Source organism: Solanum lycopersicum, chromosome 3, assembly GCF_036512215.1.
Source record: "Solanum lycopersicum chromosome 3, SLM_r2.1".
NCBI lineage: Eukaryota > Viridiplantae > Streptophyta > Magnoliopsida > Solanales > Solanaceae > Solanum > Solanum lycopersicum.
In genome coordinates, this window is record NC_090802.1 from 11,488,766 (window position 1) to 11,506,785 (window position 18,020).

The 18,020-nt window shown below is 28.8% G+C and overlaps 1 long non-coding RNA gene across 1 annotated transcript; it reads left to right on the forward strand.

The window, feature by feature from the left end:
• The first annotated feature begins 411 nt into the window (after positions 1-411).
• LOC138347189 (uncharacterized) lies at positions 412-17,832 on the forward strand. Its single transcript, XR_011219887.1, has 4 exons — positions 412-615; positions 1,199-2,053; positions 17,296-17,415; positions 17,490-17,832. It is a non-coding gene; the product is annotated as an uncharacterized lncRNA (long non-coding RNA).
• The last annotated feature ends 188 nt before the right edge of the window (positions 17,833-18,020 follow it).

Consider the following 18,020-nt stretch of genomic DNA (forward strand, 5'->3'; position numbering starts at 1 on the left):
GCTCTTTATAATTATATATCAAGTATAATGTTAGGCGAAAACAATCAAAATTGTTTATATAAATTTTGTGTATTAAAATATTTTTTTAATTTCGTGATCTTGAATAAGCTACATAAAAAAATTAAAATTCAAAAGTGATTTTCTTTTTGAAATAAAATAAAAAATAAGTTCATTTATTAAAAATGAAATGTGTGCGCGAGTACGTGCGTGCGTGCGAGTGCGTGCGTGCGTGTTATTTTTGAAATGAGCTTTCATATATTATTTTTTAAAAAAAAATCGTTTGGCTTCCTTTTATTAACTTGTGCATATATGTAGAGTTTTAAAGATTTGAACATTTGTAGACCCCAGAGGTCATTTTTGATAATTTTGAACTATTCATTGACTTTAGTTAATTATTTATGGACAATTGACTTAATTGATAGTTCATGGACTAAAGTATCTTTTATTTAAGATCTTATACCATTTGTTCCATATAATAAAATTAAGTTAGTAAAATTTACCACTTAAATACCTAATTACTTTAACTAAAAACAAAAAGGAGATAAGAGAAAAAGGTAAAGAAATTAACCTGCATCGAGTGGCGGCTGGCGGGGAGACTACCCACTTCACGATCAGGTAACAAAAATAATTTCTTATTTGTGCAATTGAAATATGGATCAAATTCAAATGGTAGTTATAATTATTATAATAATGAGAGGAAAAGGTAAGAAGGTAACAACTTTCACATTTCAATTTACTATATATTATATATATTATATTTTTGTTTGCAGTGACTTAGAATTGGCACAAATTGACTTTCGTGCATTTTTTTATCATTATGGCAATTGATGGCTATGTAATCATCATAATAACTAAAGCCATTCATTATATTTTGAATGCAGTGGTCGTCCGTAAAAAAAAAAAATTATTAGGGCTTAGTTTAATTTTTACAATTTTTAATATATATAGAAATTTTAATGTAGTGAGTCAAGGTGTTAAATATTGATATATTATATTATAGAAAATTTGTATGATTGTATTATTTGGAAAAGTTATAACTTAATGTCATACTTGAAATTTAGAAAATATAAGATTTGACCTATTGACCGGAATCAAGATTTGGGAACTTTGTTACGCACTTGAGTGAGTTTCGGGTCTAAGATAGACATATAGGTATTGTTAGTTTCAAAAATCTTATCGTGGTTACTTATTTGAATAGATTGTTTTGAGTTGGAAGTTCAACAAAAAGGGAAGACTCAAGTTCCGAAGTGATTGTTCTACTATTTGAGGCAAGTGGATCTCTAAACCCTTGTTAAGCGTATGAAATTCGTGTATTTCTTTGTGTGGTGTTGAGAATGACTTGGAGACTTGTCGCTTATTTGTTGGTGTTGTATTCGTGGTTGTAAATTGTACTTTGTTATCAAAATGGTTATCTCCTCCTTTTCATTTGAGCATGTCATTTGCATTGTATCTGAGACATGGTCGTGGTAAGAGGATGTACCATTTCGAGGGTCGTATCGCGCGCCGCGATGGGTATTATAATTCGAGGGACGTATCGCACGCCGCGAAGGTTACTATTATCAAGGGTCATGTCGTGCGCCGCGACAGATGCATGGACAGATATGTCCCCCATGGGTCCCGGACTGAGAGACAGCGGGTGTGTATCGTTAAGAAAGACATGCATCATTATACTTGACATTGCATCTCATGGCATTGCACATTTTATTAATGAATTTGAACATGTGTTTGCTGATCTTGTGATTGTTTCTCTGTGAAGCTTGTGATTGTTGAATATTGAGTTGTTATTGAGAATGTGTAAACTGATAGAGTGTGGTTATTGAGTTGTGTGTTTGGTAAACTGTAAACTGTTAGGCTGTAGCGTGGAGGTTTAGATAGGGTGTAAGGAGTACCCGTATTTTTTTCACTTAACTTGTGTTTAGAGGTTTGCTTGTTGGGTACCGCGTGGTTTGGTACTCACCCCTTGCTTCTACAAATTTTTGTAGGTTACGAGCCCGGATCTTCGTGATACTTGTCATTCTTTTCGTTTCCGAGGCATCTTGTGGAGGGTTGTGAGGTAGTTGTTTGTCATCTCAGCGAACTTTCCTACTCCAGTTTATGACTTTGTTTTTACTTGAAAGACAACTTCATGTTAGACTTCTATTTTATTTCAATTCTAATATTTACATTAGAGGCTTGTGCACGTGACAACCTGGTTTTGGGGATTGAATTAATATGACTTGGTTTCATAATAGAAATTGTTGTTGGATTGTCATTTACTTCCGCACTTTGTTAGATATTGGGTTTTAGGCTGACTTGTCTTGGTGGGATAAGACGAGTGTCATCACACTCATTTTTGGGTCGTGACAACATTTTAATATAAAAATATAATGATTTGAAAATTTTAATTCTTCGTTTAATTTCTAATTTGTTACATATTTGAAAATTACATTAAAAAAGAAGCTTAAAAACGCAATGTAACAATCTAAGATATTTTTAGAAAAACATAGTTAAAAACATAATGAAATTTGGTTGACTCCCTTATTTTTATCGAAACAAAAAAAGTTGCATATATTGTTTGAAAATAATGTAAGAACTAAAAAGTACTATTAATCATAGTAAAATAACAACTAAAAATACGTGAGAACCATATAAAAAATTCTGTTTACTTTCTTAAATCACTTGTATCACATAAAATAAAAAAAATGGACTAACATATATTATTCAAAAATAACATAAAAGTTACATAAATTAAGAATTTAAAATATTTTTTTTAGTAAACACATATAAATTTTGTTTACTTTTTCAAATTTCATTTATGTCACATAAATTGAAGAAAAAATACTAACGTACATTGGGCCTACGCTGGCGCGGACACATGATATCGAAATATCCAATTTATCGAAACATCCCTATATTTTGGATCAGAGCCTTAGATCTAAAAGACCTTATATAAAAAATATTATTATTTTAGAAAAACATTTGCTTACCATAGAACTTTATTTTACAAAAGACAACATTTAAAAATAGTTAAAATATATAAAGAATCTTTAGAAAGCCATCTATTTACTTTAAAACTAAGATTATCTTTAACATATACATATAAATATTCTTTAAAAACGCTTAGAGAAACTATTAGACAATCTCAAAAACAAATTAGTGAATAATTAAATCAAGTAGAGTTTGAAATAAAAGAAGTAAGAGAAAGAATTAAAATAATTAAAAATAATCCTTATTACTATAATTCTGTAGGATAATATATGAGAAGACCATATAAAAATATAAGAGAATATAAAAAGGTTAAAAGAGAATTACAAGATTTATATGTAAAAGCAGATACATTTTTAAAAGATCTAAAAGCTACAAGCTTTAAAAAAGAAATAACTAATAAATTATATTATATATTTTTCTTAGCTAAAATATTAGAACAAAAATTAATAAGACACCTTATATCTAGAAATTTTCAAATTAAAAACATCCTATGAGAAATCTTTCATTTGCTAAAAGAATAAGATTTGAATATTGAATATTATATAGAGATATAGAAGAAAAGAAAAGATTACAAAGAGCAGAAAAAACAATAAAAGCATATATATACATACATATATATATATATATACATACATATATATATATACATATATATATATATATATATATATATATATATATACGAAAATGAATTTTTCATACCACAAGCTTTTTACTTCGAAAAAACTATAAATAACGACAAATATATAAGTGCTTTAAAATGAGAATTACAAGGAATTAGTCATGTTATAGATAATTACAATAAAAGAATAGAAAATTTTTATGAATATTATTACCCAACTACTTTAGGATAAAATAACAATAGTAACAATAGCTTCATTAAAAAGTATAGAATATTTAGACTTACAAATCAATATAGAAAAAAGATTTCAAAGATTAAAATCAGACAATATAATTAAGTGTAACTTTGAGAACAAAAATCATTGCTTACATACAGAAGACGCTGAGTATAATACTTTAATAGATTTAATAATCAATCTCAGTGAAAAAATAAAAGAATCAAACAACAAAATTATAAAAACATTAAGTGAACAAGAAGAAACGCAAAATAAACAAAAACAACTCTTTAGTAAGATAAAAAATAATTTAGATTACCTCAAGGAACAAGGAGTAGATTTAAGTAAAAAACTAAACGAGTTAAAAAATAAATCTAAAGAAGAAGTTAGTAATACATTAATAATAAAAGTACAAGAAATAAAGACAGAATTAGCATCAATAAAAGAAATAGTTCTTTCATGATAGATTTAGTAGAGTCAGAGACATATAGAGAAGTGATAAAATTAATAAAAAAAAGAATAGTCTTTCCATCAGATTATAAAGATTTTAGTCCATCTTCAAAATCAGATCAAATTATTATACAACAGAACAATATAATAATATCACTTTTATTACAACTACATAATAAGATAGATAAAAACTTTAAAAAAAAAGTAGAAGGTAAAAATATAAACACAAATGGAATAGAAGAATTAATAGAAAAGTTAAATAAAATAGAAATTACTCCTCAAAAAGAAAAAATAATTAAAAAACAGAAAAAACGGATATTTTTCTAACTAGACCAAGAGATAAAAGACAAGAAAGACCAAGACCATGTTACTCCTAAAATATGATAAACAATAATTTTTTGTCAAGAATATTAAATAGAAAGACAAAAGAAGAAAATAATCCACAATTAGAAGAAATAATAGATACAGATAAAAATATACAAATCTTCCAACAAAATCAATTAAATTTATTGAATCCAAAAGTTTTATATAATATAAATTCAAAATCTCAACTATATAGATATTATAGAGAAGAACAATTATCAGTATTAGGAAAAAATTCTGTATCTCTACTACTCATAAACTCTGAATCTGTAAAAGAAATAAAACATGCTAAAAAAGACTTAATGCATATAGGATTAATAGTTATAGGAATTAAAGGATTAACTAGAAAAAACTTAAGAACAAAGACATTAATTACAATATATGATAATAGATGGTCAGACATAAAAAAGGCAATTATAGGATTAACAGAAGTAGATATGACTAATAATGGAGGAATTTTCTACATAAGTCCAGATTTTATGATGAATTTAAATGAATTTGGAACCCAAATAAGAATAGGAATACAAACTAAAGGATATGAAGAAATGCATAGTGGAAAGAATTTATTAATGTGTGTAGGATTTTTAGGAAAAATGACAGATTATAGTAGCACTAGATTTAAATTACAAATAAAAGATGTAGTAGAAGTAATGGGAAATAAAGAGATAAAATTAATAAAACCTATAAAAATAAATTCTGAAGAATATGCAGGATTAGAATGGAAATTAGAAGATTTTAAAGAAAAAGAAGCATTAATACCAGATGCTCATTTAATATATACAAATTCTAAAGGAGAACCTTCAATTAAATTTACAGATTACAATTACGAAGCTCAAAAAGACTTTGAAGAAGAAAGTGTTGTAGAAGAAATGCCTTTAGAAGGAATGAATATATGAATAATATTAGAAGAAGATTTTGCAGTAGATTTGGCTATAGAAAAAGCTAAAGAAATAAGTAAAAACAATAAGAATAGATTATGTACATGCAAAGGATGTAAATTAAGAGACTTAAATTTAGAACAAACAATATCCCATTTTAAAATATGTGAACAAAGAACTGATAATAAAGGATATAGATTAAAAAAGAGTTTACAAGATAAATTAGAAAAAGGTAATAATATAATGACAGAAATACAAGATAATGATAGTGAAATATCTGAGTTAGAATCTATACTAAGTCAAAAAGAATTAATGGAAACAACAAGTTCTAGTAGTCCATTCCAAAGAACAAATGAACAAGGATATACTGCCGATAATAGCACAGGAAATATACCACGTAGAAGAGTATATAGACAAGGAGATACTCCAATAATAGAAGTTAAACCTATGGGAAAAAGAATGCCTATAGAAGAACCAATAATACTCCAAGAAGGAGGAAGTAAAGGAAAATTTTTAAATATAGCGGCACATGATCCACAAAGATGGAATTCAGTAATAGACTTATGGAAAGGAATAGTAGTAGCAGATTTTATAAAAAATTATACAGAAACTGATGCTGAAAACAATGTATAAATACTTAAAAACATTCCTAGCAGAATCAACCAAAGCTCTATGAGAAGCTTATAAAGTAGAATTCCCATCAGAATTTCAGTATTTAGTATCATTAGGACCAAACCCATATAATTTTACAAATAAAATACATACTTTAATAACAGGAGAAGACCCAAATAGTGGATTAGTAGCCTTACAACGAAATGCAGTAATAAAACTAGAACAATTAAGTATAAGTAATTGGTATTATATAAAGAAATTTTTAAATGATTATTTCTATTATTGTACAATTAGTGGAAATGCCTTTGACCAAGATTTAGGTAAAAAATTATTTAACAAAATACCGGGAGCTTTAGGAAGAGAAATAGAAGAAAGAAGAATTAAAAGAGAAGGAGTAGCACAAAACCCTCAAGCAAAGTGGTCAATAGGACATAGAATACAACATATAATGGAAATATTACAAGAAAAATGTACTAATTTACAAATACAAAAATAATTAAAGCAAAATGAAATGAATTTCTGAAAAAATATAATATATACAACCCAAAATTATGATAAAAATCAATATAAAAAGAAAAAGTATGAGAAATATAACCCACAAAACAATAAGAGATATAATGAAAAAGGATATTTTCTTAGAAAATCTTCAGCAAGGAAACCATATTTGAATAGGGATAGACATGTTAGAAAATATAGAACAGATAGAAATTATAAAAATAAGTTAGAATGTTTTACATGTGGAAGTATAGAACATCTAGCAAATACTTGTCCTAAAAGATATAATGCTAAGACTAGAAATGCTCAATTAGTAGAAGAATTTAACGAAGCATTATTAAATGTAGATGAATATATGTTAGATAATGTAAACATCTACTTTATAGTAAGTATTGACATAGATGAGAATAACAAAGAAGAAGATTCTTCCAATTCAGAAGGAGAAGAATTAATTAATGAAATAGGAATAGAAAATTTAAATATAAATGACTTAAAATTTAATTTTATGAATATAATAGAATGTGAACATAATACAGGATTAGACAGCAATCCATGTAATTGGTGTAAATGGCATCCAAGTAAATATAAAAGAGCTAAATGTAATAAATGCTTTATAGAAGGATGTATAAGTTGTATAGAAACACAATTAGGAATAATAACTCAGAAAAGAAAAGAGGTACATACAAATGAACCTCTAATAAATTTAAAAGTATTAGTATTAGAAGCAAAAGTTAAAGAACTAGAAGAAAGAATAGTAAGATTAGAAAAAGGAAAAAATGTTGAACAAAAACTACCACTAGATAATCAAGAATTAATGAATGAAGAATCTAATACTTTAATATGTAATGAAGATAAAAATATAAATACTGTTAAAATATTAGCAAAACTTCAAATTGGAAAATATGAAATAGAGACTTTAGCATTAATAGATTCAGGATGTACCAAAAGTATTTTAAATAAAAAAATTGTACCTCCAGAATTAATAAAAACTTTAGAAAAACCACTTGCAGCTATGCAAATGGACGGAACACATAATATATATAGATACTACATAGATAAAGCACAAATAAGTTTTTTTAAATACTTGTTCAAAATTCTATAAACCTACCTATAAGATGGATAAGATATGGGTAAGAGATTTAGATATAAGAGTAGATTTTGTGTTAGGATTAGATTTTATACTATACAATAAAGTAGGAATTTTAATAACAAAAGATGGAATACTTTTTATGAAAAACATTACTTATACTGTTGTCTTAACTGATAAAATTAATACTAAAATAAGACATAAAGAAAAATGTTGTGAGAATTGTGAAAATAATACACAATGTACTAAAACAGAATGCAATACATTATATGAGAATATACTAGAGATAGATAAAGAAGATGAAATAGTTAATAAAAACTATGTTCTAATAGAAATGGAAACAGAATTATATAATTTTAAGACATGAATTCAGCAAATATGACAAATAAAGAACCAATGAGATCTTGATAAGATCAAATAGAAATAATAGGAGAAAAACCCTTAAAACATTGGGAGAATAATCACATAGTATGCAAGTCTTAAATTCAGCAAATATGACAAATAAAGAATCAATGAGATCTTGATAAGATCAAATAGAAATAATAAGAGAAAAACCCTTACAACATTGGGAGAATAATCACATAGTATGCAAGTTAGATATAATAAACCCACAATATGTAATAAAAACAGCCTCAATAGAAGCTACAAATCAAAATCAAGAAGATTTTAAAATACAAATTAAAGAACTATTAGAATTAGGAGTAATAAGAAGATCTACTTCAAAACATAGATCTGCAACATTTATGGTAAGAAATCATAGTGAAATAGTTAGAGGAAAAGCTAGAATGGTTATAAATTACAAAAGACTAAATGATAATACCAGAACAGACGGTTATAAATTACCAGACAAAGCAGAATTAATAAATAGAATCCAAGGAAAAACAATTGTTAGCAAATTTGATTGTAAGTCAGGATATTGGCAGATAAAAATGCATCCTGATAGTATAGAATGATTACTTTTACCTGTCCTGAAGGACATTTTGAATGGTTAGTTATGACATTTGGGTTAAAAACCGCACCTCCAATTTTCCAAAGAAAAATGGATCAAATATTTGGAGAATATAAAAATTTTGTTTTAGTCTATGTAGATGATATTTTAGTATTTAGTAAAGATATAAAAGAACACTTAGGACATTTACAAACAGTTTTCAGGCTATTTGTTAATAATGGAATAATAATTAGCAAAAAGAAAATAGAATTATGTAAAAACTATATAAACATTTTAGGAATTACTTTAGGTTAAACTACAACCTCATATAGCTAAAAAAGTTCTAGTCATGCCAGATAAATTAAATAATTTAAAAGATTTACAAAAATTTCTAGGTATAATTAATTATGCAAGACCTTTTATTAAAGATTTAGGAAAAATGGCAGGACCATTATACTCTAAGACAGGAACTAAGGGACAAAGAAATTTTAATATCGAAGACATAAAATTAGTACAAAAAATAAAAGAAAAAATAAAAAATATTCCCGATCTTAATATGCCATTAGAATCAGACTATTTAATAATAGAGACAGATGAAAGTTTTGAGGGATAGGGTGCAGTATTAAAATCAAGACCACATAAATACAGTTCTAAACAAGAAGAAAAAATATGTGCTTACCAAAGTGGAAAATTCAAAGAAAAGGGTAATAAAGCTAGTATAGATGTTGAAATTTTAGCTGTAATATATGGTTTAAATAGTTTTAGAATTTATATTCTAAATAAACCAGAAATATTAATAAGAACAGATTGTGAAGCTATAGTAAAATTCCATCAAAAAATTAATGATAAAACTAGCAATAGAAGACGATTGCTAAATTTTTTAGATACTATATCAATTTATCATTCTATAATTTATGAGCATATCAAGGGAAATGATAATAGTATTGCAGATCAACTAAGTAGATTACTAATCAAAGTTTAAATTTTACAGAATGAGACCTCTACTATCAGACAAAGGTAAAAGGGTTCAACCTTCAACCTCAGATTTTGCAGACTCTTACAAACAGACAATGTTATCAAATTTGCATTTTAAACCTCTAGATAAAATTAATGATGTTAGAATAGAAAGACTACAGTTTGGACAACAAAACTTAATAGCATGAGCCGTCTAACTGGACATTCAGACACTTATCTAACTGTCAACTAGACAAACAACAAACATGCCTCATAGATAATATATGGATAGCACATAATAAAAAAGACACTAAATATGTAAATACTGTTTTAAATGCTTTAGGATATTATTTTACTAGCAAAAATAAAGAAAATAGATTTAAATATTATGTGGTAATTCATGGTAAAATAAATGGTGTTTTTCAGACATGGATAGAAGTTTTAGACTCTATTAACGGTTTTCAAAAACCCCTTTTTAAAGGTTTTAATGATTTTTACATAAGCTTTAGATTATGCTAGAGGGATATTAGGGCCAAATTACTATATTTCTCCAGCCCTTAGACAAAACCCCGATAAAACTCCACAATACAACATCCAAAAAGATACAGACAAAATAATATTCTCTGATCATTGCTCATCCATGACCAAAGCATTCAGAAGGCTAAATCTAAGAAATGAAGCTCTAACACAAGAAAATGCCAAGCTCAGGGAAAGACTCCAAAGAATGGAAAGCAAAGGTAAGACTAAACAAGATGTACAAACTCAGACAGATATACAGGATTTTCCATCCCAAATAAAAATGGATGAGATGGGTGTGCATTCACCACTGAATGTTAAGAAATCCACTATATCGGATGAAGATACAGCTAGTCCGGTTCAAACGGTAGCCAGTAAAGACTTCTCAAATCCGTTGATGATTGTCACTTCGCCAAAAAGTGAAAAGGATGAAGGTTCATCTTCCAAAAGAAGGTTACCTCTTTCCTTTAACCAGACTCTTAGAGAAAAAATAAAAAATTCCCCAAAAAATAAAGATCTAGAATCTCTTATAACCCAAACCGTAGAAAAATTACTTAAACAACAACAAGAAAAAGATAAAATATAAACCCAAGCCCAATAGAAAGCCCAAGACAGATTTTGTTTCAAGCTCAAATAATTCAGATAATATTTCAGACTCAATGCAATTTGCTCAAGACCCAAACGATGATGACTCTGGTATGATTTTTGATTCAGTTGCATTACATAACTTAGACACTTGAAAAAAAAATCTATTATTATAGTTTTAAAGAGGAATGCCTCTTTGTCAAAAAATGTGAGTCCCACTTTACTCACTACCTCACATGTGGAAAAACTGTTGGGACGCGTCTTTACTTTAATTAAAAAAAAATAGGTAAGAGATAAGTATTGACAGACAATACATCAGACAAAGGACTGATAATAATGCAGAAAGAACAAAATTTCACGTGCAATGGGGCCCAATGTGTACCCGACCGAGAAGATAAGATTCTTTTTCATTTTGAAGTCTGGAGTTTGAAGTCCAGAAGTGTGTGTATATAAGAAGAAATAATCAGAAGAGGAAAAGTAGAAGGCGAAAAAAGGCGAAGAAATCCACAACCATCAATATTCTAAAATCTCCAAAAAAGCCAAATCTTTTTCTTCTTTAAAATTATAAAGTTTGAATATAAAAAAGTTTTCAGTTCTTTATTTCAAAGCTTGTGTAAAGTCAATTGGAAGCTTTTCGTTTCCGAAAGGGAAACTCCACTCTGTTCTAAATAATGTAAGTTTTCACATTTATGTTTCTAGTAAACTTCCCATATATGTAAATTATGTGTGTTTGGTAAATTACTTGTAATAGGTTAATTACTTAAATTTATGTAAATTTATTAATATTTTCATGAATCTATATTACCTAGTATATGGTTAGTCTCTTAGATTCTTAAAAGTATCGACGGATTAACCTTTAAATTCCTAGGAAATTTTTAGGTTTAATGTTCTGAGAAAAGAACTATGAATAACCAAATTCGGGGTGTGGTTAAAGAAGATTACTTTTAAGAACAAAGGCTAAGAGAAAGAGATGAACAGTAATAATAGATTCATGAATGGACAGAGTCCATAAAAAAGAAGAAGTTAAAACTAGAAACTAATATGATAATTACATAATAGAACAAGAGAGTGAAGGAGTACTGAGATCTATTAGTCTTTCAAAAGCTAGTCAACCTCAATCTCTTAGATATCCATTATCCAAACTTGGTTTGTGATCTTTCTACAATTCAAAAGGTGTCTATTTAAATTTTTTATGAGGCACACAATTCAATACGTAACAAGCCGTCGAAATAGTTTCACCTCATAAATTTAAATGTTCATGTGACTCAATAAGCATAACATTAGTCAATTCAATCAAATTTTATTTTTCCTTTCTTCTACTCTATTAGTTAAAGGAGAATAAGGAGAGATAGTTTCATAAATTATTCTCAATGATCTAGCAAAAGAATTAATCTTATTTGATTCATATTCATGATCTCTATCGCTTTAATTTTTTTATTTTTCTTCTAAACTGATTTTCAAATTCATGGAGATAATTTTTAAAAAAATTTCAAAAGCATCACTTTTATTTTTATCAAGTAAAAATATGTAACTTAGAAAAATCATCAATTAAAGTGATAAAATATCTATTACCTTCATGAGTTAAAATTTCTCCAAATTCACAAATATCAGTATGAACTAATTCTAACAAATTAGTTTTTCTTTCAACTTGAAAATGAGAGTGATTTTGGCTTTATTACAAGCCCCACACTTTTTAAAGTTCTTTTTAACCATTGAGATTAATCCTAAACTACTCATATTTCCAACACAACGATCATCGATATGAGAAAAATGGACATATGCCAAAAATTGGTAGAAGAATGGATATAAACATAAGCAAACACTTTATTTATTACAACATTCAGCTAATACATTCCATCACAAGCATATCATTATCACAAGCATATCATTTTCTCACAAAAAAATATTTCTTCACAATTATATATTGATCGAATTCAACAATAGGTTTAAAGTCTGCTTTATTAAGAAGAAAACTAGACATCAATTTTTTTCTCATGGAAGGAGTATAAAGTATATCTTTCAAAGTTAACACCCTTCCAGAGGTAAAACACAATTCGACATCTCCAATTCCAAGCACTTGAGTAATGTGTGAATCACCAAGCATGATGGTTTTGGGTTCCTTAAATGAGTATTATTTTTAAATCAATCTTTGTCATAATAGACATGATAGTTTGCATCAGGATCAGTTCATCATCCATCAATACTTTTAATTATGTTTATGTCGGTATTCACCGCCACTAAAGGTTCTTCGATAACGTTTACATGAGGGTTAGGAACATATTCTCAAAATCTGTAAAGTCAAGTAATATGCTCACTCTTGCCATAAACAAAGCACAATCTTATCTTGAATTAGTTAATTTTGTGCTTGATTATTTTCAGCATTATTTTTTTGGGGAGGTCTAACATTTCTTTTCTTTGTAGGCTTCAAAGAATTTTTTTTTTGTGAGATTCAAGAGTAGGATTATTTGAAGTGATTAAATTTGCCTTCGTTGCAATGTTTATCTCTTATGATTGTAAAAGTGCATCTTGACCCCTTGCCTCTTCTTTCATGCAGATTTTCATTATCATTCAAGAGAGGTTTTCTTTTGTTTGTAACACATACTTTTTTGAAATTCCTTTCAAGAAGGTGGAAGTTTATCTATTATACCACAACAATAAGATTATCTCCAATTTTGACTTCCTCAGATCTAAGCTCTCCAACAATCATTATAAAGTCTTGAGCTTGGTCTACCATTGATTTGTTGTCACCATTTGTAAAATAAAAAAATTTACTAGTTACATCTTTTTTCGCTCTAACCTCTTCGGTGTCATACTTACTCTTCAATAGGTTTCTCAACTATTGGACAGACCATGAAAGCTTTGAGGAAACAATCAAAACAAATAGGGAAGTTTGGTACAACCAGGACCTTTTTTTTTAACTTTCACAATAAGATGACAAAGTTGAGTGGAGCATTAACAAAATCGAGTAAAAAAAACCTTCAGTGACATTTTTAAACAGGTGACCACTTTGGAGGAGGTAGTAAAGGATCATGAAATTGAATTTGAACAAAATTCCACCTAAAATATTAGAGAAATGCAAAAAGTACAAGCCAAGAAAATTAGATTCTATGCTTTAGAAGAGAAATTTTGAAAACAAATAGCTGATATGCAGTGGTTTAAAAATGGAGGAAGAGACACAATTTTTTTTTCATGCTCATGTTAGTGGTAAAATAAAGAAACTACATATTAAAAGGATCAAAGATCAACAAGGGGTATGGCTAGAGCAAGAACCAGAAATTTTCAAGAAGCTATTAGATTCTGTGGGGAGCAATTCTCAGAAGAATAGATTCTGACTAATTTTGAAATATTGGATCATATTCCTATGATAATTACAACAAACCACAATTATTAATGAACTACCATAGGATCAAGAGGTAAGGAAGATAGTATTTTGATTGAACTCAAATAGTGCAAGTGGTCCTGATGGTTTCACTGGGAAATTTTCCCAAACTTGTTGGGATATCGTTGCTAAGGATATAGTGAAGATGGTCAAAGCATTCTTTTGTGGCCATGAACTGTCTAGATACATCACTTGTACTAATTTGGTGTCAATTCCAAAGAAAAAGGAAATTAATACTTTCTCATATTTGATACCTATTAGTCTCAACAACTTCACATCCAAAATATTTTCTAGGATTATGCATGAAAGGGTAGTCCAGTTGCTACCTGGATTAATATCATCTCAACAAGCTGGTTTTGTTAAAGGAAAAAGTATTGTAGAGAATATAGTACTTTCTCAAGAGATCGTACATGATATGCGATCGAGGGGTAGACTAACAATGTAGTAATGAAACTTGACATGACAAAAAGCTTATGATAAAGTCTCGTAGTTATTTGTTACTAAACAGTTGAGGAGAATGGGATTCGGAGAGATACTCATTTACGTGGGATACATAATTATTTATAATAATTGGTACTCCATTCTGATAAATGGGCAACCATGTGGTTTTTTCAAGTCAACTAGAGAGGTGAAACGAGGTGATCCATTATCCCTAACCGTATTTATCTTGGCCTCAGAATGCATGTCAAGTGCATTAAATGCCTTGCACTCAGATCATAGGTTCTTAGGATTTGGCATGCCAAAATAGAGCCCGTACATAAATCATTTAAAATATGCTGATGACACTATAATTTTTTCCTCTGCTAAGGAAGAATCATTGAGACTAATTATGGATACATCTTTTTAACTTGCAATTTAGAATTTCTGAGAGTTTCCCAGGCACAAAAATCGAGGTCTAGCAGCTTTTAAACAAAAAACACTATTATTTAGAGTTCTATTGGGTGCCCTCGACAACCCAGCCAAAGCACATCAAGCGGGGAATGAGAGAATCCATTATAACATAAGTTTCAAGTTGTGTGAGATTACTAGATTTAAGAATGGAGCGAAAGTTTGGTTCGAATGGATGGAGAACAGCCAATACCATATGAGAAGAGTGAAAGTCAACATTAAGGTCTTGAGATGGTTGGTAGCTATATTTATTGAAGCTTCAAAAATACAGGGGAGGATAGTTGAGAGGTGGAGCGTGAAGAACCACTTTGCTAAGTTTTATAGCACTTTTATATACAATGAAATAGGGAGATACATCATTTTCATTTCCATTCAGGGCATGAGCAGATCAATCATTATTACACCTGAAACAAGTAACAAAGGGTGTTGGATATTCAATATAGCTAGTTTAAATTATGAACCAACAAGAGTATATCGGACGAACAAATTGGAGAAATTGCAACAACAGAAATCATACAAAAAAGTTGCTAATGTAGCAGATGGATAACAGTGGCAGACCAACACCAAAAACAACATCGACATCAACGAAGAAACATCACAAAAAGAGAATGACTTCATGGGCAGATACATCGTCGAAAAATTTCACAACCCAGGTTAAGAAACTCTCTATTTGAATGATGTAAGGAGATAGGCTTGCAAGTCCTCTAAATTAGCGATAGAAGTCAATGCATTTATGATGATGATGGACACTTTTTGTTTGAACTTTCGATAAGGAGAGCAATAGAGCATGTCCTGGAAAATAGATGGATCTAGAAGAAGATGAAGTTCGATCTTGATTGGTTTAAGCCAACCATTGGATGTTAGTTGGTAGAAATCAAGAGAGATTGAGTCTGGATCAAATTAAGGGGTTAACACATGAATCTATTTTCCAAAAAGTTTTTCTAGGAAATTGGAAATATCTGTGGAGGATACATCGAGACGACTGAGAACATATCACGAAAAATCATCTTCACTAGCCAAAATTAAAGTGAGAGGGGACAAAAATGATGTTCCTGAGGAGGTAGAGGTGACCAGCGATGGAATCACATTCACAATTTCAGTGTGGTGTGAAGTTGTGGTGACAGTGAGAATTTCACATAAGAGGACAAAGGAAAGGGAAAAATAAAATATCCACTCGATATTAACTAAAGACAGATAGGTCAAAGGTTTTTAAAATATTTGTCAACAAAATTTGTGGAGGGGCACGTGGGCATATCACGTGAAGGGCAAGATCCAAAGTAGGACCAATTTTAAGAGAATCAGCGGGTAAAAGGAAAGATAAAAGGGGTATGGGCCAGAAAAAGGATTAATTACCTGAATATACAACTTAAGTTTACATATTCTCCATATTTCCCTTATTTTTTTAAAAAATACTAAAATTCTTATTTTTTAATAAGTCTAATTTAATAGATACATTATTAAATTAGAATCCTAATAAATCCTAACCAATTAAATCTTATCCCTAATTTTACTCTTTATTTTCCCCAAATAAAGAACCCATTTACACCACTCCCAAAATTAATGCGTCAATTTCTCAACGGTTCATCTTCTCAATTTTGAAAATCAAAATTTGTGTTCTCCATCCGTCAGCCTTCGTCTAATCTGTCCGCCATTTTTGTCTACTTTGTCAGCCTTTGAAAATCAAAATTGTGTTCTCCGTCCGTCCGTCTTCGTCTAATCTGTCCGCCATTTTTGTCTACTCTATCCGCCTTAAAAAATCAAATCGCCAATTTCGTCTACTCTTTCCGTCATTTTCGTCCAATATTCTTGAAAGGTATTGTGTTCTTCTTCGATTCTCTCTTTTCATTCTTCTATTTTTCTAATATTTCATGGATCATCTGTCATTTAGTATTGGGATTACTCAAATAATCACTTCAAACTCTAAACAAATCTATACTTTAAAGTTTGTCGTTTATATAAAGTATCAAGTAGACAGACTTATAACTATAGTTACACGTATGTATCAAGTACAACTTTGCATTTTTTGTATCATGTTAGTATCAAGTAGACAGACTTATAACTGAAGTTACACTTATGTATCAAGTACAACTTTGCATTTTTTGTATCATGTTAGGCTATAAAGTGCCTGTTAAGTATCATTTCGACTGACGTATGATATGTTGTTAGAATTATGTATCAAGTTTATTTTTGCATTTTATGTATCATATTAACAACTTTGCATTTGTTAGTATCAAGTAGACAGACTTATAATTGTAGTTACCTTTACGTATCAAGTACAACTTTGCATTTTTTGTATCATGTTAGGCTATAAAGTGTCTGTTAAGTATCATTTTGACTAACTTATGATATGTTGTTAGAACAAATTGGGCAGCATTGGATGCATATAAAGACAAGAAAACTGGAGAACTTTTGGGTCCACAACATTCGTTTAATGTGGAGTTTGCTCAAGACAACATGCAACAAATAAGTGATAGCCTGTGAGTATTGTTTATTATTTTATTTTATTTTTTGTATCTATTCATCCTTATAATTATTCTTATTGTTTTTGTAGTGATTGCGGACTATTCGTAGTTGTATATGCAGAATTCTGAGTGACAAAATCAACATGTCATGTAATAGTTTTAAGAGTAGCTATCTTCGCAAAAGATATGCGATTCTTTTATTGAAGTATTGTCTCGACAAGATGAATGCTGGATATGTTAGCAACAGTGATGACCCTTCAAGAATGAAGAATGTATTAAACCCATCATCTGAAGATGAAATTGTTAATGTAGGCTAGTTAGTTTTCAATGTTTGATTTTTTTTTGTTTTTTGGAGTTAAACAAGATGTTTGAAGTATTTATTAACATAACAACACATATTGTTAAATTATGAAAGTGTTTTGATTTTTAAAATTATTTATTCTATTACTTTAATTTTATTTTTATTACCGTTATGAATTCAGGAATTATGTATACTATTATTGGGACATGAATGTCATTATTGTATCAAAACTATAATAATAATTACATTAATGTAATTATTGTCATAAAAAAACACTTATTATATATACGTAAATATATTGCATGATACAAAAAAGAAA